The 23,546-nt window shown below is 47.6% G+C and overlaps 2 long non-coding RNA genes across 7 annotated transcripts in view; one reads left to right on the top strand and one right to left on the bottom strand.

Moving 5' to 3' along the window:
• Positions 1-23,546, top strand: part of LOC143683497 (uncharacterized) — an 86,977-nt gene that overhangs the window by 3,724 nt on the left and 59,707 nt on the right. The gene's annotated exons all lie outside the window — the stretch shown is intronic.
• The window catches only part of LOC143683495 (uncharacterized), a 151,273-nt gene continuing 134,782 nt past the window's right edge, over positions 7,056-23,546 (bottom strand). For 3 of the 6 annotated variants that reach the window (XR_013175483.1, XR_013175477.1, XR_013175478.1), the window contains one exon: positions 7,056-7,653. This is a non-coding gene — a long non-coding RNA (uncharacterized LOC143683495). Of the gene's footprint in view, positions 7,654-13,012; positions 13,485-13,985; positions 14,803-14,897; positions 15,047-23,546 lie in introns of those variants that run through there. The other 3 variants (XR_013175481.1, XR_013175480.1, XR_013175482.1) reach the window with 3 other exon arrangements.

The following is a 23,546-nucleotide window of genomic DNA, read 5'->3' as shown; positions in this document are numbered from 1 at the left end:
CGCACTGAATCGGCTCTCATGCATGCTACCATAGGCATGCCAACCTGCCCACAGGGGATGCATGGAGCCCGGGCTTGGGCCAGGGACTTGTCTAGAAATAACAACAACTAAGTTGAAATGAAGAGTCTGACCTGGAAGCTGGAATGTGACTTCTGAAAAGCTCCCCTGAGAACTGTGACCAGTAGGTTTAGGAGTCAGCCCCTTTGAGTTTCAGAGGGTGAAGGGGAGACTCGGCTCCTGGGACCACAGCAGCCACTTAGGATCCTCCGTCCTGCTGAACTGTCCCAAGCAACTTGGCTCTGTGCCCTTCCTGTGAGGACACCCCAGGCTGCCTCCCAAACCGCTCACCTGCCTCTCCCTAATGGCGGGTGGGCTTGGTGTTTCTAAGGGCACTCGGGGTGGGGTGGGGAGGTGGTGCGGTGGGTGCTTGTGGCGGGCACTGCTGAGATCTGCCCGCACCTCTTCTGCTCAACAGCTCCGTGCTGGCCAAGGCCCGAGAGGGTCCGCAGGAGGGCTGTAATGTGGCAGTGCCTGCGAGTCAGCCAAATCAAGAGAGGCAGCGCTTGACCTGTCCCCGTCCCTGCTGGTGTGCTGAGGTGCTGCCCCTCCCCGGCCAGGGCTGAGGGACCCGGTCGGCTCTGCCACCTCCTCAGGAGGGTCCGCGGGAGAAGGGCCCACAGGGAGCCAACAGGACCCTGGAGGAAAGAAAAGACGGCAAAGAAAATCCTGGGGCCACCTCTGTGCGCCCGGGAAAACTTGCATCAAGCTACAGTGGCCGAGCCTGTGCGGGGATCGGGGTGACTCTGCAACCCGCCCCCCTGCAGTGGGCCGCCGGTGGCGAGGCCTGAGCGGGGCCCTCGGGGTCCCTGGGGAGGGAAGCCGTGCAGGAGCCCGCTGTGCCTGGAACAGTGGCGAGGACTCAGCAGGCTGGGACAGGGGTGGGCGTTGGGGGAAGGTGACACACTGGCAGGAGGTGGGGAGAGGCAGAGCGAGGGGAGAGCGTTGGTCAGGACTCTTCTGGTTGCAAACGACCGAGCTCAAACCCAAAAGGGCCTCATGGGAAGCATGCCTCCTGCCAAAGGGACCGGGGCTGGGAGGCAGCAGGACACTCTGCTTTCTTCTCTGTTGGCCTCTTCTCCCCAGCGGGGCCGGGCAAGGCTTCCCATGGCAGCACCCTTCCGAGGGGCGAAGACGCCTGCGTGATGGAAAGCGTCTCTTCTGCAGTGGTCCTGGGGACAGTCTCAGGTGGCTCCTGTGCTGGCCCCGCAGTGGGTCATTCCAGCCAGCGGGCTGCGGGGCGGTGACCGGCCAGGCCTGGGGAGGGGCGGCGTCCCTGCAGCCTGGGGTGCACGTGGCGGTGGGGGCGACCCCCAGGGAGCCGGGTGGGGGTGGGTGGGTGGGGAAGGGCCGTCGCTCCCCTAAGAAAATCACGGGGCACTAACAAAGGGGAAGTGGCTACTGCCACGGGGCCAGCAGCTGGACACGCGTTACGAGCACGGGTTTGGAAGGTGAAATTGGAAAGTAATTTGGGGCCACCTGTGATCCGAATCAAAAGCCGAGGGTGTGCAAGCTCCAGAGAAACGAAGTGGGGTGTGCAGGGGCCAGACGAATCGTTCTCTGTGTATCGTTTGGCTCTATTATGGAAATAAATAAAATGTTGAAGCAATTGAAGAAACCATTTCCTCCCTTTGGAGCAGAACCCTAGCTCGGCTCAGAAATACTGATTTTGCGTCTGCCTCCTGTCTGCAGCAGCGCGAGGAAGAGTGCTATTAACGTTAGATGGAAAGCTTTCATTTTTCTCAGTGCTTACAGATGGCAGAAGACTTTTCATTTGGGGTGCTTGAACATACAGTTTTTTTTGTTTGTTTTTTTTTTCCAAGAAAAGAAACAACAGCAAGGCCTCTTCTTCCTGCCTCTTGCCAACCTGTTGTCCTTGGAGGAGAAAAGGGAGGGACACACTGAGGGCATTTCTGTCTCGTCCTTAGCAGCGATGGCAGCATCCCCAGCCAGCAGGCGGGCAGGTAGTTCTTAGGACCCTTTAATTAAAGAAAAGGCAGGGAAGCAAGGCGGTGGGTCGCCGATCTGAAACGCATTCATGGGTCCTTTTGGGGCAGCTCATCCGTCCACTTCTGGACAGGAAGGGGCTACAGAAGCCAGGGGTGTCCTGGAGCTGCTTCCCAGGCGTGGGAGAGACTGCAGGTGCTGGCGCCATCTCTGAGCTGACCCATGCTGCTAGATGCAAGGCCCGAGCTGACCTTCCCTTTGCATGAAAAGGGGGTGCTGGAATGCCAGCTCCTCCTTAGTCAATGCTAGGATTGCCCAAACAATGACTGCCAATAAGAAGGGGAAAGTTCCTAGTGGGATTCATCAGAAATTCTAAAAGTGTTCAGATAGCCTTCCACGTTTCATAGACCAAAGGTTTAGAGGATTTCCACAACACCCGACTGTCTTCCCAGAATTAATAATTCCACTGACCATGATCCGCGCTTCATTTGATTTAGTCACTTTATCTGTCAGGTCTTATCCTTCCCTTATGTTCACAATCCTAAATAGTGTGACTTCCATGGGGGAGAATGGCTCTACAGCTATTTTAGTGTGTTAAGCTGCTGGAATATAATATACCAGAACTGGAATGGCTTTTAAAAACAGAATTTAGTAAGTTACAAGTTTACAGTTCTAAGCCTATAAAATGTCCAAACTAAGACATCCAGGGAAAGAGACCTTAATTCAAGGGAGGCTGATGGGTCAGGAGCACCTCTGTCAGTTGGGAAGTCCCGTGGCTGGCATCTGCTGGTCCCTTGCTCCTGGGCTCTGTGCTTTCAGCCTCTGTCCCTGTGGGGGTTCCTCACTTTGCTTCTCCAGGGCTGGCTTTCATCTCTTGGCTCAAAGAGCAATTCCTGTGACAAAATGGAATCTTTTTGTTCCATTTGACCACATAACAAAGTGTTCCATAAAATGAGGACTAAGACGGAGTGACTGGCACATTAAATGCAGGAAGAGTCTTTAAATATCTTCGAGTTCAGGGCTGAAGGCACTACTTGCGATTTCAGTGCCAAGAATCTTTTAGTCCCAGAGATTTTCAGTTCTGAGATTCCAGGAACATTCTGGAACCGAGTTTCCATGGCGCAGCCTGGTCACGTGCCTGCCTGGGGAAGTGGATGCTCAGATGGCCAGGCTGGGACTCGGGCTGCCCGTAGTGGGGAGGGAGCTTGGGGTGTGTGGGGCAGCTTCCTGGTCACATCCCATGAGAGGGGAGCGGCAGGAGAAGGGGTATTTAATTGGCCTGATTGTAATACAACAAGCCAGGGTATAGCAGATGTTCCAACAGACTAGTTCAGTTTTGTGGTCTACGGTGGTGTGCTTTCTTGCATTCCTTGGGGAGCCCTGGCTGGGGACCCCAGCCCTCTGTTCCTGTGTTTGGGGCAGTGCCTTCTCCTGCTGCCTCCGGGTGATCCTCCCTGCTACGTCCCCTGAAGCCGGCCTTGGACAGCTCGGTCCTGCAGCCCCAGGACACACACGCTGGCACCCCGCGGGAGGGCTGCAGCCTGCCCCAAGTGGCCCCCTCAGTCAGGGCCAGGAGGGCGGCCTCTGGCCCTCCCCTGGTGGGCGCACAGTGGCCTGTCCATTCTCCTGGCTCTGGAAGACATGCGCCAGCGCCCTGTGCACCTCCACGTGGCATGGGCACGTCGATGACTCTCTGCAAAGTGCTCCTTGAACCTCTGATGTCGCCGCCAGGAGGGGGTGGGCTGAAGCTAGAGAAGCAGGCTCGCGCCTTCTTACATCCCACCTGGGGGTCAAGCAGCTCCTTCCGTGACCTGGAATACCTGGTGCCCGTCTTGGGCATCTCACTGGACTGGCCAGGAAACCCGCTGCTCTTAGGCTCTCCGGTCAGCTCCCTGACCGCTCATTCGCTCTCCTCCGAATGCCTCAGTCCTTTCTGTGTCACCTGGGGCCCCGTCATGTCTCGCTATTCTCATTCACCTACAAGCTGCTGGAGGAGACGTCTATTGTCTGATATCTATAATGATCCCAGCACATGCGTGCCAAGTCCTGGGGACCCCATCCAGACAGGGGGACCCTGCTGGCTGAGCTCGCAGCCTTGGAGGTGGCTCTGTTAAGTATGTGGTGGCGGTTAGAGGGACAGAGACGAGCTCGTGACCGGTTCGACTGGCTGAACGTGCCTCTGGCCAGGGCGTGGCAGGGCCGGCCCAGGACATGTGAGTTCAGGGCTGCAGCAGCGTCCGCCGGGCAGGATGTGACAGCAGGGCCCGGCCCTCGCCTGCTGTGCCCAGAGCTGGCCAGCACATGGGGCTGTCAGTGGGGACACTTTGCCGTCTGTGCTGGCAGTGAGGACCTCCCCCTATGCAGCCTCCTGCCCGCGCTGCCATCGTGGGGGGCCGTGAGGAGCGAGTGTCCCTGGGGACAGTGTGACCTCAGGTCCCCAGCGCCGTTTGGAAAGGGCACAGATTGCAGGGGTGAGTCCTTCTCTCCACGCTCACCTGAGAGCCCGGCAGGTTCTCAGCACCCCCCGAAGCCCCGGGGCCAAAGCGGCCAACCCTGCTGTAGGACCTCCTCTCCCCTCTCCCCCGCCCCGACGACTTGCTTGGCTCACGCTGCCCTGTCCCCACCCATGTCCCCGGTGACACTCAGACACATGCTCCCAGGCTTGCCGGGCTCCTGAGGACGGGCGGGGGCGCTTGGCAGCTGACGACGGTTCACCCCGAGGCTGATGGAAGCCCCCGGCCAGAGCGGCCCTGGTGAGGCGCTGGCAGAGGTGTCCGGCAGCGGGGGACGCGTGCCTGTGTCCCTGTGTCCCTCCCTTCCTAGAGGCTTCGGCTGCAGCCCGTCCTTTCCGTGGCCAGCCGGGGCTGCAACGGCCGGAGACTTGTCCTGCGTCTTTCCCTGACGACGCCAACAGCCTGTGTGAGTCACTCGTTCCCCATCACGAAGGTCATTCGAGGTCACCATCGGTGGAACAAGAGGACGAGAGCGGAAACTGTAAGGGCCGCTTCTCCCCGCCCGTCCTCAGCGTCTGGACGCCAAGCGATGTGCTGCCTGCCCAGCCGAGCCCCCACCCCACCCCGCAGCGTGCGCACTCTGAGAGGTTTTCATCCCCGCGACGTGATTCAAGCACCCTCGCTTATAACGGACAACCTGGAAGAGGGAGGGAGAGGCTTGTCTAATGTCATCTTTAAAAACTACATGTTATTCTTTGAGAGGCTCCCCAGTGGACAACAAGCAGACGGGTTCGCATGCGGGCTTCAGTGGCTGGCACCGTGCCCTGTGTCTGGACCGTCCCCCCGGTCCCCGCCTCGAGCCTGCCTGGGGGTTGCTCTTAAATCAGCAGCCACGCGTCCCAGCGCTGAAGCTAGCGTCCTCCAGTCCCCACCAGTGGACGCCCCCCACCCCAGAGCCAGCCCCCCGCTGGCGTCCGCAGCCCCGTGCGGCTAACCACGTGCCAGCGTCTGCTCTGTGAGCGCAAAGAACCGACAGGCTGCGGCCGCGGTCAAGCCGGGGTGACGTGTTTCTCTGTGGAGCGTCAGAAGCAAAGGCGAATATGAGCTATTTGCAGGGAATATTGATTCTCTGTTAGCATTTATTTTGCCCCGAGGGTCTTTTCCATGCTCCTGTGAGAGTGTTTCGGCTGATCCCTAGCAGGGAAGACTCTCCACATCCTTAACCTGGCTGTTTAGAACTAGTTGAGTCCCTGCTGTCAGCCAACATGCACCTGTGGGTGCCCACCTTCCCCTGTGCCACGTGATGTGCAGGTGAGCACAGGCGGGGCCCTTTCGGGAAGTGCAAACCCTCAAGGAAAGCAGGTACCTGAAATGCACAGACCCTGGGCCAGGTGAGAGCGGGTTGTCTGGGTTTCCACAGCGAGTTCATGAATGGGCAAGGTGTAAGGGCTGCAACCCGGACCCTGTGTGCCTGCAGGTTTTCCTTTTCCTTTATTTCTTTATTTGAGGGTTCAATTCTCCATTGCAAAGCAGAGGACGGGAGAGTGGATGTTGGGGAGGGACAGAAAGCGAAACACAAACGCAGAGTGACCGGGTTTGCGGTGAGAGAACCACGAGGAGGGGACGGGTGGGCTTCCCTCCCCCGACCCGTGCAGGGTGGAGGGTGCCTGGGGCGCCGTGCAGTCCCACTGCAGCCGAATGCCAGGAAAAAGCAACTTTCAGGAATAAACTCTCTTGGTGAGCTACAGGCAACGGTGTGCTCACATGCAGCCACCTACGGGCAGAACTGTCTTGGGCAGTGTCTATGAAAACTAAAGCTACACTTACCCTGGGGTCACTTGCCCTGGGGCCCAGCAGTTACGCTCCAAGAGACAAGAGTGCATCTGTCTCCCAGAGGACAGGAGCGTCCCAGCAGACTTAGTCACAAGAGCCCTTACTGCAATCAACACCAATGTATACTCACACGATGGAGCATTGCGTGCCAGCAAAAAGAATGAGCTCGATTTTCGTTTCTGTCCAAGACAGGGTAACAAGGACTAGATTTACTCCCCTGAAATAACAACTATACAAGACGGACAAACCATATGGAACAACAGTTTTGAAGACTTCAGACAACCGAAGACAGTGACCCTGAGATGCGGGGAACAAATGAGGTGTGGCCTGTGGGTGCCTCGCTGCCTCTGGGGAGTTTTCAGAGGGGGACCTGGGAGCTCCCCTCTCTTGAGGACAGGAAGCTGAGAGCCCCAGCAGATAAACTGGCTGCAGTTCACAGGAGGGGAGCGGCACAGAAGCCTGGAGATAGGCAGCTCCCCTGAGTCTTCAGCAGAGCAAACATCTGCAGGGAACCGAGAGGGTTAGAGGGCCAGGAATAGCCCCTTCTGAGACCCAGAGGGAAGTGCTAGAATGCCCCAGTGGCATTTTAGTAAGTGTAAAAAGCGTTACTTGTGCTGGGTAACAGAGTAGAATGACCTGTAGAGCTTTAAAAGCCCTGGGGGCTAGGGGAAAGCTCTGGGGACCCGGCCCCCAGGCCAGCTCGTCAGATTCCCTGGGGAGACCCCTACGTCCCTGTTCATTTTAGACCCCCCAGGGGTTCTGAGGTTCAGAGGCATTAGTGTGGAGGCTGTCCACTCGGGGGTATCCTCCCTTGCACAGGTCACTGCCCGAGCCACCCCCGTGGGGCCGTGGGGGGCTGGCTTTCCTCGGGGTGTGCAGTCTCTCCACTGCCCCATGGTCACAGGCACTGGGTGGGGCCCACTGCATGCCTTCTCCACTGTCCCCCGAGCTGCAGGGATTTATCCGCTGCCCCTTTCACTCTCCCTGCCATGGCAGAGCTCTCGGTCTTTCTTCTGGTCATTTTCTTAGACCCCCCAAGAAACCATTGAGCTGCCATCCTGCTGCTTCTCCCAAGCATGGACCCGAGGCCGATCCCTCCAGACCTGGCTGAGGTCCTATAATTGGCCCCCTGAGGACCCAGGATGTCCCTTTCCTAGTGACCGTAAGGTCTATTGCAGCTTCCCTGAGCTCCCCAAACCCCTCGTCAGGTGTCTTTCAGTTCTAGTCAATTTTTTTTTCAATTACGATAGAAATAGATTTTTTCGATTATCTCATTTTTGTGCCCCATGGAGAGTATAGAATTTGGAACGCCAAAGCCAGGTGACTACTTCTGGTTTTCTCCTTCTGTGGTGTCTTCCTTTCCCTGTAACAAAAAAACATAAAATGTCCCAACTGGTTCCTAAATGTAGAAGACTCCTTACACAGGTAAATATTTCAGAAATGACCCCATCACATGGGCCGTGTGTTTTTAGATATGTTATATTCACAAACTGAGTGGACGCACACACAAAGGAAGTGGTTATGCCGGTCTGAGATTTAATTGTTTTGTGTTGTTGTTAGCTGGCAGCCTTTCAGTCACGGAAATTAACAGTTCATGGAAGTACACTTACTTGCCTGAATGTGACAACCTTTTTCCGAGCCTGCTGCTCTGTCTGTGCTATTACCTGCACACACGCCGCTGTGACATCACCGCAAGGACACGTCAGGCTCCCACCTGCAGACACATCTCATCCATCCCACCTGATCAGGGTTTGCTCCTGGCTCCCTCCTCATTCCCTTCTAATGCTTTCTTTTCCTTCTCCCAGCTCCTAAAGCCAGAGAAGCCCTGAGCTCAGCCTGAGGTCTCTCCTTCACCTGCACCCCCTCCCCAGGTAATTTCGAGTCTTGTAGTTTTAAATAGTACCTGTGTGCTAGTGACTCAAACAAAAATCTCCAGCTGGACTCTTCCCTCTGCCTCCAGAGACTTATGTCCAAATTCCCACTTAACTTCTTCTCTTGTTAGACGTAAAGATTTCTCAAACCGAACATGCTTAAAATTAACCCTCATCTTCTCCTCCAGCTTTCCTTATCTCACCAGATAACAGTCATTCATCCAGGTGCTCAGGCCAAAACCCTCGGAATGTCCTTGACGCCTGTCTTTCTCCCATAACCCACATCCAGTCCCTCAGCAAACCCTGTTGGCCTGAACTTCAAACAACCCAATCCTGACCAGGTCCCAGCACAGCCATGCCACCTGGTTCACTGTGATGCCTCTCAGCTGGGAGGTCACAGCAGCCTCCTGCCCACTTCCCGACTTCTGCTATTAGTCTCTTTATAAGAATGTAAGCATCGTGAGGGCAGACTTGGGTTTGTTCCCCTCTCTTTCCCCACTTCCCAGAACAGTGCTGGCATACAACAGCTTAAAACATATTTGATGAATGAATAATTGAATCCTTTATAAAGCATATCACTTTGAAGCTTTTTCTTCTAAAATGGAGAGAAATAAGATTATTTTATTATTATTATTATTAATTAGAATAAACTAACAAAACAACCCTGCCAAAAAGATTCCCGAGCATTTGCACATTTGAGAGCCAGGGGTGGCTGACATTTTAAACTTCCATTTGCCTGGTTGTCAGGTACCAAGAGATTGGGGCCACAGATGCAGAGTAAATTTCGGGGAAAGAGCCATTCAAAAGAATAATTTGTACTATGACTTGGTACGGAATCACATATGGGGAGGATGGCGCTCAGGACGTGCCCTGGAAGAAGTTTTCCAGTTGGAATGAAATCTAGATTTTCCTGAGTTTTCTCTGGTCTCAAGGGACACCAGAGTAGCTCAACCAAAAATACACGTGTTCCCTTGGAAGCTGTTACTGTCATAAAACACTGTTTACGAACACAGGTGTTGCCTCATATTTTTAGCTCTCGGCTTTGCATGCGGGAAGCAACAAGAGATTTATGTGCCTGTCAAGCAAGGGCAAGATAAAGCGTCTCCTCCTCGGGCCTCACATATTTTCCCCATATTTTTAGTTACGTATTTTTTATTGGTTGGTGATAGCCCCTTTTTTCAGTCACTGCCTTTTCACTCTGCTTTCGTCCATGCACATTAATTACTCGGAGACAAAGATGTCCTGCTATGGGCAAGACTTAAAGAAATTTACAAGCAAGGGAGACCATCATTTTCAAGGGTGACAAGTTCTCCTGCCCAGACAATCAATTCTCAAAATGCAGCCTGTTTACGACAGACATGGGGGCAATTCACGCCGGGGAACTTCCTGTAGCGTGCACACACCTGGGCCTCTCGCCAGCAGGACGGTTCAAAAGGGATGACCTGTGCTGCTTATCACGGACCATTCCCCATGATTCAAGCCCAATCAGAGGGGATGGATATTGGAACTCTGAGTTTCTCGGCAGCTAATTGTCTGATCTGCTTTGTGCCTGAGCTTCCAAGAGCTGTAACTACTCCAGTACCCAGGGAGCAAATCGGGCTGTGAATCTGCGCTGGTCGCTATGGTAATTTATATTGTCACTGTCTTAATAACCTTATTAAACTTGAGTGTTCAGTAATGATGTGGCACCTCTCTGCAATGTAATACCAAACCATTCAAAACAGTTTGCAACTCCATTTGAAACAAGCCATAAGAAAATTAACAGCAAATAGAATAGAAATCATTTCCCTAGTCTGGGGTCTGCAAATGATTGAGCCACGGGTGTGGGCTGAAAAAGATGCACTGACTGGAAGAGCTAGTAGAGCCATGGGTAGCCATCGGCATCCGGGCCAGACCCCCCCCCCACTCCCCCAACTCTTCTCGGGACATGATGGCACCTTTTTGACAGGTGTCAGGGAGAAGTTCAAAATCAGTAACCACCAGACCCCAGGACACTGTAGTTTTTGGAACAGATATTTGTATTTAAAGATGTGTTTGCAGTCCAAAACACGGCCAGGGTGGTGAAATTAAAAATGGTGCCAGTCCTGATTGCATGATTAAATTATTTGTATTCTGACATACTTTTTAAAAGAATGTAAATGCAGATTGTTAAAACTACCTTAGTATTTCTTTGTGTGTGGTATATCATTTTCACTGGGGTAAATGACATAATTTTTGTTGTTATTCAGACTGGTTCTTAATGCTGTTGGTACTTTCCAGGGGAAAAGGGAAGTATGTTTATACAACCAAGGAAAGACTCAGTGAGCCTGGGCTTAAAATGAATTTTAGAGTTAGGGGAACTACCAGCTCTGGCTCGCTCCATAAATGTATGTTTCCCCATGCAGGGTCCCTGTCATGCTACGATCAGGTTCTTCACTTAAGTATCAATATTTTGTTTTTAGTACAGTGCCAGAAGATGCAGGATACACTGTTGTGTTTTGTTTGTCTTAAACTTTTTATTTTGAAATAACTTCAGATTTACAAGACAGTTGCAAAAATAAGATGCATACAGAAAATTCCAACATCGCCTCCTCCCCATCACTCAGATACTCAGATCCACCAGTTTGAACATTTTCCCACACCGTTTTTCCTATCTGCCTATCATCTTCTAAACATTTGAGAGTAGGCTGCATACTTCATGCTCTCGGACACTTAAAACTTTCATGTACATTTTCTTAGAACAAGGATATTCAATTATGTAACCACCTTAAGAACAGTTGCTGACTTAAAGCAATTTAAAACTTATAGCCTATATTCCAGTATTCAAAAATATGTACCCATAATACCCTTTTGAACCTTTTCCTCCTCCATCATTAGACCCAGTAGAGGATCAGGGATTGCATTTAATTGTCGCTGTGTTTTTTTGTTTGTTTGTTTTAATTTGTTAATTCCTGGCAGGCACCAGGAATCGAACCTGGGTCTCTGGCATGGCAGGCAAGAACATTGCGTGGTGAGCCACCGTGGCCCACCCTGTCAGTGTTTTTAATTGCTATTTTTGTTTTTAGAATGTAGAAACATATCTACAAAATAAACTGTGAAAGTGTTTCCTATCTCAAGCACTCTGAAGTCTGCCACTCAGCAGGATTAATTGTGATCACAGGGTTGAGGTACCGTCACCTCTGTCCATTAGTAGAACTTTCCCAGAACCCCAAATGGAAACCCAATCCCCATTATGCATTAACTCTCCCTTCCCCGCCCCACCCCATAACCTGTATTCTACTTTTTGTGTCTCTATGAACTTGCAAATTCTAGCTCTTTCATAAAGGTAGAATCATACAACATCTATCTCTTTGTGTTTGGATTATTTCATCCACTGTGATGACTTAAAGGTCCATCCATGCTGTGGCAGTATCAGAATTTCATTCCTTTTGATGGCTGAATAATATTCCATTGTGGGGATAAATCACATTTTGTTAGTCCATCTATCCATTGATGGGCACTTGGGTTGTTTCTACTTTTTGGCTAACGTGAGTAATGCTGCTATGAACAGTGTATACAAATACCTGCCTGAGTCCCTGCTCTCATTTTTTTTTTTAGTATATACCTATAAATTGGAATGCCACCTTATCTTGTCATTCTATATACAAAGTTTCATTTTTTCAAGAACCGCCAAACTATTTTCCACACAGCTGCATGATTTTACATTCCCACCAACAACGTACTAAGATTCCTATTTCTCTGCCAGCACTTATTTTCCTTTCATTGTTTTTTATCAATAGCCATTCAGTGGCTGTGAGGTGGTACTTATTGTGGTTTTGATTTGCATTTATCTAATGGGCTAATGATGTTCACCATCTTTTCATGTACTTAGAGGCCATTTCTATAGCTTCTTTGGAGACATGTCTTTTTAAGTCATTTGTCCATTTTTGTTGAATTGTAGGTATTCTTTATATATTTTGAATATCAAACCTTGATCATATATATGGTTTCTAAATATTTTCTCCCATTCTGCTGGTTATCTTTTTACTTCATTCCTTAGATATACATGTGCTTTTCATTTGGCTAAAGTCCAATTTATGTTTCCTTGGTTGTTCATGCTTTCAATTGAATACATTTTTGTTGAAATAATGAATGAACAGATAAGAGCTTTCCAGATACCACAAGACAGAACTGTTTTCTCTTTTTCAGTTTTTCCATGGTGCTTTGTCTTTCAACTGTACCATATACCACACTCTGCCTTGTGTTAGAATTAGTTATATGAATACTTAATTCCTTCCGGATCCTAAGCTCTAGGAAGAATAGCTTATTATTCACATCTGTTTGCTCAGTAATGTTTATTCCAGGGTTCCTTTGAACATAGTAGGTTCTCAATCAGCATTTGTGAAATCACTTATTAGGATTCCTTTTGAAATTTGAGGGGCTGATCAATTTACCTTTTTGTGTTATTAGTTGTGAGCTGAACACCTTGCCTCCAGATTTGTTGTGAGTAGATACAACAAGAGAACAATAAATGCTTACCATTGATTTTATAGTCATGACCAGGAAGCATAAGATAAGGCCAGGTGGGTACTTCATACACCAAAGTATCTAAATTTTGAGGGTATAAAGGAGGCATATTAAGTACCAGACCAATAAATCCTTTGTTGGCCTCTTCTTAAAAATCAGCACAAAGTAAGTTTAAATTTCCAGAAGCCAGTGACTAACCCTTTCTCTCCTGAGCGTGGTGCCATCTTCAGATGCCATACTGGAGGCTAAACAATGTTCCCTGAACTTCTCCTTAGGGTCTTCAAGTCACTGAAGTCCCACATCTGAGTTCAAGCTTAAAGGGCCTTGTATAGCATTTTGTGTTAATCAAGGGCCTAAGGCCCTGCAGAGTTGGAAATGGGCAGAGTGGTCTAAGTATCGCACCCTTTTAAAATGATCCCACTCGCCTTTCTTACCTCGGCTGCCCTCAGAAAGCCTGCTATGCTACGCCTTACTGAGCGGGCAGTGGGTCTAGTGACGCTGGTCTGGTGTCATGCAGATTCAGTCAAAGTGAACCATTGGCAGAGGTGGGCCAATGAGTCTCTCTCCTGAGAATCTGGACTTGGGACCCAGGTTTTCTACTCGGTCTCTGTTGGACAGTGGAAAGGAGAATGGTGGAGAAGCCAAAGTTGGAGTAAAGAAAGGAGATGGAGACGGGATTTGTGCTGGTTTATTGTGAAGTATCCCTTTTGATTCCAGGCCCTTGTGAAATCCATTTGCATTTTTATTTTTAGAATGCATGCTATACTCTTGTCTTTTCCCAATAAATCCATGTCATTCCACCCCCATGTGCTTTCGCAAACTGGAGCGAGTTCTGTTCCTGGCAAACAAAACAACACATGACAAGTCAAATGAACTTCTCAGGTAACATCTGCTGTTCACCTCTCACTCCAGAGTGGGCCTCACTTCGGTCTCTACCCTCACGTGGATCTCTGCAGGAGCCAGGTTCCAAGAGGTCTGGCTCTCTGCTTTGAAATCAGGTTCCATGGGAGTCTGGTTTTATAAATGCTCAATGTGGAGGGAGTAGATGCTTTCTATTTGGTTAATTACTGATGTCAGGACATCTCAACAAATACACTGTTTTGATCACCAGGCGATCTTCCTATGTATTCATGAATGAGATGTATATGTGATGACTTATTGGAAAAGAGGATACATATTGATCAAAATACATGAGTGATTTCTTCATGGTCAGTTATGTAAAAATTACATATAACAATAATAATAATACCTTACTCATATTGCTTTAGCCATAATCAACATGGGTTAATGACAGTATTTGGGTCCCTTATCAGTGAACACAGATGTTCATTTTTCACTAGGAGACTGGATGGCAGAGCCAGACTATACAAGCTTGAATTCCAGTTCAACCATTCATTAATTAATTGTGTGACGTGGGTAAGAAAAGTCACTTATCATCTCTGTGACTGTTTCCTAATTGTGAAATGAGACAGTAACACCTACCTATCGGGGATATTTGTTTTTATTTACTTGTTTATATTTAAATGAGTTTTGTGTTAACTACCACAAACACTATTGGCAGATAGTTCAGTGTACCATTTATTGTTGTTTTATGCTACATGCAACCCACACCGTTAGGTAAGTGGCAGATTCAAACAGTTGATCCATAATAATCCTTTGCATTTTTATTGTACTTTGGAGTTACTTAAACACTCTGATATTAACTCTTTGTAGACCCACAACAATTTTGTGGATACAGAGATTAAGTTCCACATTACTGTTGAGGAAATAGAAATTCAGGGAAATGAAACTGCTCCCGGTTACACAGATTTTAAACAATGAAGTTCTGTTTTTAATCTCCGAGTGAAATGATGACTCTCCTTCCCTCCACATGTCTATGAGAGGACTATCAGCTTTGTCTCTTAAGAACAGTATGTTAAAAGTGGGGGGCTGTTTTATGTTTGAGCATTGCAGTTAATTTGAAATCAGTGAAATTTCACGGAAGGGTGTGTTCCATTGAGTTAAAAATGAATTAGGCAGAAAAGTCTTCTTAATGAACTACAGTTTAAATTAAATGAGTCCATCTCTTATGGTAGGAAGTAGAGGGTTGTAACTTGCTCTTTCGCTGATAACCCTTGGCCATCCTTTTGAAAGAGCTCCCTTCTCATCTCCCAGGACTGCAGAAAGTAACAGAGATCAAATCACTGTCCTGAACCCTTATTCCCCCAATTCTCTTTCAACCACGTCACCTGACGTCATCCTGTATACTTACAAATGCCTCTCTTCTGAAAACACGGAATTAGTCCATGGTTCTGGTTAGTCATGGCACTCTGGCTAATAATGCTGGCCCTGTCCGGCACCTGGCATGCGGTGAGCTGTGTGTGGATGTCCAGCCCTCACTCATGAATAGGCTCTGAGTGCCTGTTTATGGAGGAGAGAGTGGAGGTTGGGAAGAAGCAGAAAATGAGTTTATTCTTTTCTTAAATATTTAGTGGACAATCCTGTCTTCCATTCCCCATAATGCCCGGCACAGGGTAATGATGTATGTTTCAATGATTACTTATCAGGAATGCACCATGTTCCAGAAAAGGTGCGAGACACTGAGGATAGAGGAAGAGACTTAAACCCTGAGAAATGAAAGATTCATGGGCCTCTGCTAGGTATAAGAGAGAAGAGAGGACTGCTGCAGCTCCCTGATGGCTTAACTCAACCTGGGTGTGTCCCAGTGATGTGATGAGTCTCAGTTGAATTTTGTGAGCTTTCTCTCCCCTCCAGAGTTAAGGAGAAGATACCCAGCATGTCTTGACCAGGGGAGTGACCCATAAATTCTGTGGATGCACAGCAATACATTCTGAAGTTCTTTCACTCATAGTCCTGCTGTGGGCATCCCAGCACTGTTTCTTTTTAATTGCTGGATAATGGGGGGATAGGCTGAGCAACACAAGGAATAAATGGGCTCTTCATTTCTGCCCATCAGGGTTTGCAATTCTTTGAGCTAGTCAGTCACTGTGCTAATATGTGCTTGAGTAGCCTGTTCCTGGTGCCAGCCCAAGATTTTGTATGCTTCTAGGTTACTATTTCACAATCTCTCCAACAGATAGTATATAAAGGAAGGTCTATAGATTTAAGGAAGCAAAGCTACTTGGTAACCAGGACCAACTATTATTGTTTTTCTGGGTATTGTCTTGGTTAAATTGGAATGCACTATTGGTGCCAAATAATAAAATTTACCTTTTGAGTAAGAAAAAAATAGTGTATTTGGCATAAGTAGGGAGAAATAATTCGGTCACACTAGGCATTATAGCTTTATCTTTAAGTGAAACATTTTTTTTTCACAATCACACAGTCACATTGCAAAAGCTGTATCATTATACAATCATCTCCAAGAAACATGGCTATGGGAACACAGCTCTACATTTTCAGGCAGTTCTCTCCAGCCTCTCTGTGAAACATTTTTTTAAATAGCAATTTGAAAGTACCTGAAAATTATTTTACTGCAAGTATTTGGTATGTCCAGCATTTCTGCTCCATGAAGGCTCTCTAGGCATATGTGCACACCTATTACACTTAGAGTCGATTCTCAGTATTCATAGTAATTATGGTCTATAAAGTTACTGTGGACACTGAGTTAGCGGATAGAGAACCACTGTTCCTAGGAGAGATGCAGGGTTAGATTTCTGTGAGTCTCTGGTCACAGCGTTGTCCTGAACTGATCAATACATACCTTGTCCACTGTGTGTTTCTGTTTAAAGACACCTTCCTTTATATTTCCTACAAATAATTACATGCACTATTTCTTTATGATAAATATTATTTCAGTTACAGCCTTTCTTGTGTGTAACATACTCTACTGCATCATGATAGTATTTTAACTTTCACTCAGCCATATATACTCGCATACAGTAAACAGTACTGTGAACATAATACTGTATACTGTATAGTAATGCAAATAAAGTCCTAAACAAATTAAGCATGTAAAGGTTCATAACACATTAACTGAAATCTACTTTTGATGGAGGTGTGAGGGGTTGATGCCTAGGGGGGTTAAACCTCTCGACCTTGGTGTGCTCTGTGAAAACCATGGGAAAAGGTTGGTGGAACTTATGCTGCAGAAGAGAAAGATGTCGATGCAGGTGGCATGCCACCGTCCGGCAGTTCTCCCTCAGGAGTTCGGCTCTTGTGACTTGTTGTTGGTGCCAGCAAGTTCCCCTCCTGGACTGGGTCTAAAAACTGCATCAGCCTTGTCTGTTGGGCTCTTCGCTTGAAATCTTGTAGCATCTCAGAATAAAGAGTGAATGCAGTGGAGGTCAGGCGCTTACATTTGAGGCTGTGTTCAAATTGGGTCACATTCTTCCATGTCATTGAAAATGTTTTCCAAGGTAGACTTCCATTCTAATACTTCGGCTGCTGTGGGTGGGACAGTTCTTGGAGACTTAGCTGACTTTCATCACTATCGTCATCACCAGTGAATATGATGCCTTGTTTCACCATCTCATCCAGGTCTACATTGGTGGGTTCTACCACCTTCTCTGCCAAAATTTCTCCCACATCTTCCTCCTTCATGTTATCAAAGCCTTTTCCACTTATCTGCCATGTAAGGCGCATTAGGTCTTTGACAATGCTCTTGATATGTTTTGTAACAGCTTCAAAGCCTTCAAAACCTTTCACACGGTTCTGGCCAAACATTTTTCCAACAGTTGTTGATTGTAGCCTGCTTGATGCTGTCCCAAGCTGTGCCAGCATAATCAATAACATTGCATATTGTGATTGATTTCCAATAGTCCATCATGGTGGTTTCCCTGTTGGGGTCAAAAGCCTTGCAAGCCTTGCTATAAAGCTCCCTTATGTAGTGTGCCCTGAAAGCTTTCACCGTGCCCTGATCAAGGGGTTGGATGAGAGAGGCAGTGTTTGGGGGCATGAAAAGAACTTCTACATTGGGGTGGGCATTTTTGAGTTCTTCCAACAATGGACTGGGGCATTATCCTAAATTTATAAAACCTTGAAGGCAAGGTTTTTACCCTGGAGATAGAGTTCAACTTCTGGGATGAAGCAGTCGTGGAACCAATCCTAGAATATTTCAGACATCATCCATGCCTTCTTGTTCCATCTGCAAAGAACTGTCATACAGTTCAGGTTTTTCCCTTTTAGTGCTCGTGGTTTTGGGCTCTGTACACCATTAGGGGTTTGCACTTAAAGTCGCCCTTGGCATTGGTGCACAGTAGCAAGGCTGCACAGCCTCTGAATGATTTAAAGCCAATGGCTTTGGAGGCCATCTGCATTCTGTGAGTTCATTTGCCAACATCCTTGTAAAACAAACCAGTCTCATCAGCATTGAAAACCTGCTCTCCACGTAGAACTTTCTCTGCATGATACTTAGCCGGTATTTTTAAAATTCTTCCGCAGCCTACTGATGTGCAGAACCTGGTTCACATGCGAGTTCAAGGGTTTAACATCTTTCTGACCCTGGGCTTTCGGTCTCACAACAATGCCATCTACTGTGCTTTTTCAAACCAGTCATCATCTCATGAATCCACAAACTTAGCCAATTTTCCATCTTTTCCATGGCTTCATCGCGCACTATAGACGTCACTTTAGCACTTTCTGGAGGAGCCTCACTTACAGACCGGTGAATTTCCTCTTCCTTCTTCCGAATGCACCGTATGGTTGATTCATTAACATTGAACTCACGAGCAACAGCACTACAGCTCATGCCCAAATGAAGCTTATCCAATAGGCACAGCACAGCCTTTCTGCGCTTAGGAACACTTCAGCCCTGTGCTTGGGCGCCATCACAAACGGCAAAATCACCAGTTCAGAACACAAAAACCACAAAGAATGTGGCACTAAGGGATCACGAAATGAAAATCTGCTTACAGTAGGAGAGCTAACACGAGAAGGCACTGCATCATGCTATTCAGTCTAAGCTGGGAATCGAGGCATCAAACGACCCAATTTATTCAGCTGCTCTGCAAATGTTCGCGAATGACCTTAAAAGTACCTTGAGTACTGATTATGGAGTTGCAAATACATCTTAGTGAGTAGACAAATTCAGAAATAGAGACTACATCAGTAATGAAGGTGGACAGTACATATATGTCATGTACGTGTAAATACTCAGTGTGTGTATGCGCACATGCCTGTATATACAATTTAAAGTTCTTTGCTTTGGCAAAGCTAAATATATCAAATAAATATTGTCACATTTCCAGGTATAGGATGAAGTGCACTTCTGCTAAGAAGTCATCATGGGAGAACGTGTTTTTAAAAATCTCATTCCAGACTGTCCATCTTCTAGAACCACCGCATGCTGATAATTTTTTATAAATTCCCCAAAAAGGCTTCAGCTCAAATAGCAATGAGGTCTCCCAGGAGGACCCCGGATGATGGCAGTCATGGAACAGTGGGGTGGAGAAACATCAGGAACCAGTGATAACAAAGACATTCAGAAGTCATTCTTCCCCCATCGTGAGAACATCCTTTTCCTCTTCCCCCATCGTGAGAACATCCTTTTCCTCATAAGGGGGATTGTATGCAGAAGAGCTCATTAACTGGGGGCTCATTTCACCCGGCTTGAGGATTTGTTCCTGCCTGGACCACATGCATGTAGAGGTCTGGGTTAAGCGCCTGGCCCAGCGTGGCTCCCCGTGCGTTCGGGCGCGCAGCGGAGTGCGCAGCAGATGGACCCCTGAAGGTGGGGTGAGAGAAGGGCCACCCACTGTGGGGAGAGAGGCTGTGTCTAGTGGCTCCCAGCGGTGCCTCGGAAAGCGTGGGGGTGGGAGGGCCTCACTGGGAAGCAGGCGAGGGGGATGCAGGACTGGTCTGAGCACCCAGTTTCCTGCGGTCACTCCTGGGGAAGGTGACCTGGTGGGAACACGCAGCCTCGGTCTCCCCGGGGCCCTGCCAGCCCTGGGGCTCACGTGTGTTTTCGAGAGTCAGGCCACACCCACTCATGATGGGCTGAGTCTGGCTTGGTTGACTTCTGTTCGCGCGTCCTTGAGAGGAGCGAGGTGGAGGCCAAGGCGTTTGCGGACAGCGTCGCCACGCGGCGACGCCCACGGAAGAGCAGAGGCGGCCCCGCGCAGGCGCAGAGGCAGCGCTCTGTGGCGGGAGTCAGGGTGGGCGGGGCCCTCTGCAAGCGGCCTGGGAGGATCCTGAGCGCAGGCGCAGAGCGGAGGCCGGGCGGGGAGGGGCCGAGCCAGAGCTGGGGCGCAGGCGCAGAAGAGGCAGGGGCAGGGCCCACCCGCGCTTTCCGCGAGGGTCTGAAGTGGAATATCATAGTTGTGAAAAGTTTCTTTGAGCGTTATCACTTACCGATGTCGGCCAGCAGGAACGACACATTTTCCCCGGGACAAAGAATTCCCTTTTCAAGAGGAAATAGCGTGATTTCCCACCCTGGCACGCTGCCTGGGCCGAGCGGGGATAGAAGCGGGTTGAAGGGGCGGGAGGGAGAAAGCCGGTGCAGAGGCCAGCGGGGCGGGGGCCCTTTCCCGCCTCTCCGGTCACACGCAGCCTCTCGGCCCTGGCGCCCAGTGTCTCCAGTTGGGGACACTTCACGAGGCAGACGGGAGCTGGGCGCGCTCCCCGCCTGACAAGTCCGGCAGCCTCTCCGGGGCCTTCTAAGAGCCTCTCGCCCTGCCGCTAGCGCGGGGCCCCCGGCAGCCTCTCCGGACTTTACCGGGTGCCCTATACCGTGGACACGTGTGACTCGTGAACGCTGGTGGTCCCGGGCGCTGCCCTGCCTCGCCGTCCCTCCGGGGCCCGGGCTGAGGGCTGAGCCGTCCTGGGACGAGGCTGGTCACTGTGGCGGCGTGGGCCAGACAACCCTGAGCGTCCGCTCCCAGGCGACGCGCTCCTGTTGCTCAAGTACAGACAAGGCACAAGGCTCCACCTGCCTTCGAGCTGGTGGGCAGATGTCCGGAAGGAAAGACAGGATATGCGTGGAAAACCCTGAAAACCATCACACTGCTTCCCCTCCACTAAGAATGGTGTCCTGGCTCCTCGGAGAAGCTGCTCCATAGGCATCTCTTTTCCTCTGTCTTAGAAGGAGAGCTTCTTATTGACGAATAAGGATGGTGGAGGGAGAACCAGGGAGACACTTGCATGCTTTATCCTTAGGGTCCCTGGACCTTGCCACTCACGTAGCTACAATTTGCACTCATTGCAACCCTGCGTCTAATAGGAGATACCAAAAATAGCCTCTCAAGCCCTGGTCCAAGAAGCCTGCAGCTGCGCAGGACAGAAGAAAAGGGTGTCATGGAGCTCGGGTTGGAGAGGGGGTCAGGGCCCTCACATTGGAGGATGACGTACATCGTTTGGAAAATGTCACTGTGGAGCTTGCAGTACTAATTAGAGCATCTGGCATCTGTGAGTCACAGAGACAAACCTTTGAGCTGCAGATGACGAGAAGAGAGGAAATGCAGCATCAGCTAAATAACCGTTGCTCACAAAGCAAGTGCAAATGCGTATCCTCTCATCATCTGATGTTCTACTAATCAGTAATAAAGGGATTCTGATAAGCTGGGCCTGAGTGTTCTGATCTAAAATTAAATGGTTAGGAAAAGAAATTGGGAACGTGATGATTTTGTCAGTGGTACCTCGGGAAGAGGAGATGATGCTGTACCTCACTTAAATTGTGCATCTTTCTCCTGCCACTCCTGTGGCCTGGAAGTGTTCTAAAACAATCTAAAATACAGCCGATGTGCGGATGGCCGTTTTAAAGTGCGAACTACATTTCTGCATTATCATCTGTCAACAGTCTTAACTATTTTACTTACTATTGAAAGTATTATAATTCTACTAGATGTTTATTGTAGAAACACTTGAAATTTTAGAAAATTAAAAGCAAAAAGTCATCTCTAATCTGAAAAGAAATACTGACTAAGATTTTGATTTCTGTATTCCTACTATATCTTAGTTTTTTTTTTTTTTTTTTTTTTTTTTTTTTTTAACATGGGCAGGCACCGGGAATCGAACCCAGGTCCTCTGGCATGGCAGGCAAGCATTCTTGCCTGTTGAGCCACCGTGGCCCACCCCCTACTATATCTTTTAGGCCTGTATCCATGAATAATGTCTGTGGGCTTTAAAACATGGATTTTAGTTTTCTGCATTTTTTTAATGGACTCTTTTTCAAACAGCATATTGTAAGCACCTCTGTTCTTAAATATTTTTATGAAATACAAGAATTTAAAATTACCTCAAAAGCAGTAATATATAACTTAATATTATTCTTTTTTGTATATTCTATTGGTCTATATATCTATATTTTTGCCAATGCCATGCAGTTTTGAGCACTATAGCAATGTCAGAAGTTTTAAAATCAGGAAATGTGAGTCCTCCAACTTTATTCTTTTTCAAGATACTTTTGGCTATTTCGGACACCTTAACCTTCCTAATAAATTTTGGTGATTGGCTTTTCCATTTCTGCAAAGAAGTTGTTGGAGTCTTGATTGGGATTGAATTGGTAAATTACATTGGGTAGAATTGATATCTTAACAACATTTAGTCTTCCAATCCACCCAGGCAGAACACTGGAAAATCAACAATTTTGGAAAGATCATCCCATTTATTTAGATTTTCTTGGAATTCTTTTAGCAACATTCTATAGTTTTCCATGTATAAATCTTTTAAATCCTCAGTTAAATTTATTCTTAGACATTTGATTCTTTGACTTGCTATCGTAACTGGAATTTTTTCATTGATTTCCTCCTCAGATTGTTTATTACTAGTATATAGAAACACTACAGATTTTTAGTATGTTGCTATTGTACCACACGACTTTGCTGAATTCGTTATTAGCACTAGTAGTTTTGTTGTAGATAAAGGGGGGCTTTATATGTGAGCATGTCATCTTCAAATAGGACAAGTTTTACTTCTTCCTTTCTAACTTGGATAGATGCATTTTATTTCGTTTTCTTGCTTAATTGCTCTGGCTAGAACTTTCAGTGCAATATGGAATAACAGTAATGACAGTGGGCATCCTTGTCTTGTTCCCAATCTTATAGAGAAAGCTTTCAGTCTTTCACCATTGAAAATGATGTTAGCAGAGGGTTTTTCATATGCCCTATATCATGTTGAGGAAGTTTCTTTCTATTCCTAGTATTCAAAATGTTTTTATCAAGAAAACATACTGGATTTTGTCAGATGCCTTTTCTGCATCAATTGAGATAATTGTGTGTTTTTTCCTCGTTATTCTATTAATGTGGTGTATTACTGGATTGGTCTTATGTTGAACCACACTTGCATATCTGAGTTGAAAAACCTTCTTGGTCACAGTGTTTAATTCTGTTAATATGCTGTTGGATTCAGTATGATAGTATTTTGCTGAGGATTTTTGCACCTATACTCATAAGAGTAATTCTCATGCCTTATAGTATCTTTACCTGGCTTTGGTATGAGGGTGATTGATGTTGGCCTAATGGAAAGAGTTAGGAAGTGTTCCCTAATCTTCAGGGGTTTTTTTTTGGAAGAGTTTGAGCAGGATTGGAATGAACTCTTCTTGAAAGGTTTGGTAGGATTTACTTGCGAAGCAATTTCTTCATGGACATTTCTATATTGGGAGGTTTTAGATGACTGATTCAATTTCTTTCTTGTAATTGGTGTGCTGAGATTTTCTATTTCTTCTAGAGTCAGGGTAGGTATTGTGTGTGTTTCTTATATTTTGTCCATTTCACGCGAGCTATCTAAATTGTTGGCAAACAATTATTCATACTAACCTCTTAAGATCCTTTTTATCTCTATAAAGTCATTAGTAATGTCCTCCCTCTCATTTCCAATTTTATTTATTTACATCCTCTCATTATTTCTGTGTCAGTCTAGATAAGAGTTTATCAGTTTTATTGATCTTTTCAAAGAACCAACTTTTCGTTTTCTTAATGCTCTCTATTTTTTTTTTAAATTCTCTATTTCATGTATTTATTCTCTA

The sequence above is a fragment of the Tamandua tetradactyla genome, chromosome 5 (genome assembly GCF_023851605.1).
Source record: "Tamandua tetradactyla isolate mTamTet1 chromosome 5, mTamTet1.pri, whole genome shotgun sequence".
NCBI classification, from domain to species: Eukaryota; Metazoa; Chordata; class Mammalia; order Pilosa; family Myrmecophagidae; genus Tamandua; species Tamandua tetradactyla.
This window is presented reverse-complemented; position numbering and strand designations above follow the sequence as displayed.